This window comes from Bufo bufo, chromosome 2 (assembly GCF_905171765.1).
Source record: "Bufo bufo chromosome 2, aBufBuf1.1, whole genome shotgun sequence".
In the NCBI taxonomy this organism is placed as follows: Eukaryota; Metazoa; Chordata; class Amphibia; order Anura; family Bufonidae; genus Bufo; species Bufo bufo.
Window position 1 is genome coordinate 609,870,422 of NC_053390.1, and position 1,910 is coordinate 609,872,331.

Genomic DNA, 1,910 nt, shown 5'->3' on the forward strand with positions numbered 1-1,910 from the left:
TGTTTGATATGTAATGGAGGTTGGTTTTCAGTTACAGTTGTGTTCAAAATTATTCAACCCCCACTGAAATTGAGTGTTTTGGCCAGTTTGACATTGATTTTGATCATTTTGTTTACAATTAAATCAAAGAGGCACTTGTAAGTCAGACAAATATAACATAACATTTATAATGAAATAACCACAAATGTCTTTTCTGTGCTCACATCATTATCAGTTTTATTCAACCCCCAAGTGACATTCAATCTTAGTACTTAGTACAACATCCTTTTCCAGTTATAACAGCTTTTAAACGTGAAGCATAGCTTGACACAAGTGTCTTGCAGCGATCTACGGGTATCTTCGCCCATTCTTCATGGGCAAAAGCCTCCAGTTCAGTCGCATTCTTAGGCTTGCGCGCTGCAACTGCTTTCTTTAAGTCCCACCAGAGGTTCTCAATCGGATTTAAGTCTGGTGACTGCGATGGCCACTTCAAAATGTTCCAGCCTTTAATCTGCAACCATGTTCTAGTGGACTTTGAGGTATGCTTGGGATCATTGTCCTGTTGAAAGGTCCAACGTCTTCCAAGCCTCAGGTTTGTGACGGACTGCATCACATTTTCATCCAATATCTCCTAGTACTGAAGAGAATTCATGGTACCTTGCACACGCTGAAGCTTCCCTGTACCTGTAGAAGCATGATTGACCCCCCACCATGCTTCACAGTAGTGTTGATCACGAATATTCGAATTTCGAATTTTTATCGCGAATAAAGGTACTTCTAAAATTCTTCGAAGATTTTTTTTTTTTTTTTTATCAGTACACATGATCTCTTGCTGCTTCTAGCTTGTGGGCCAATAAGAAGGCTGCAATATACTTGACTTTAGGAGTAGTAGTGTTTGCGAATTTTGCTCTATATTCGTTTTTTTTGAATATTCGCTATATTGCTATATATTCTTGTTTTAGAATATTACGAATATTCGAAAAAACAAAGTTATAACAATATAGAGAATATTCGAAAAAAATCGAATAGAGCAATTTAGCTAATATAGTGCCATAATCTTCTTTGTCTAATAGTTGTAAGTTGAAAAATTCGCAATGAAAAATTCTAATCCGAAAATTTTCATATTACACAATCATTACCTTTCCGATTTTTTGAGTAAAAAAAAAAAAATCGCGAATTTTCGAGTTTGCGAATTTTCGACGAATATTCTACAAAATATTTGCGAAATATCGTGAATTCGAATATGACCCCTGCCGCTCATCACTACTTCACAGTAGGCAAGGTGTTCTTTTCTTCATAGGCCTTGTTCTTCCTCCTCCAAACATAGCGTTGATCCATGGGCCAAAACAGTTCTAATTTTGTTTCATCAGTCCACAGAACACTATCCCAAAACTGACTTTTGGCATACTGCAGTCGACTCTTCTTATTCTTTGGAGACAGCAAGGGGGTGCGCCTGGGAGTTCTGGCATGGAGGCCTTCATTACGCAGTGTGCGCCTTATTGTCTGAGCTGAAACTTTAGTACCCACATCTGACAAATCTTTTTTCAGTTCCTCAGCAGTCACACAGGGACTTTTCTCCACTTTGCGCTTCAGGTAGCGCACAGCAGTCGAAGTCAGCATCTTCTTTCTGCCACGACCAGGTAGCGTTTCAACAGTGCCCTTTGCCTTGAATTTGCGAATGATGCTTCCTATGGTGTCTCTTGGTATGTTTAACATCTTTGCAATCTTCTTATAGCCATTGCCCTTCCTGTGAAGAGAAATCACCTCTTCTCTTGTCTTCCTGGACCATTCTCTTGACTTCACCATGTTTGTAAACACACCAGTAAATGTCTAGAAGGAGCTGAGTATCACAGTCCTTTTAAATCTGCCTAATTGGTGCTTATTATGCTTGATTGCTGCTCCTTGACATCCACAGGTGTTTTCAATACCTG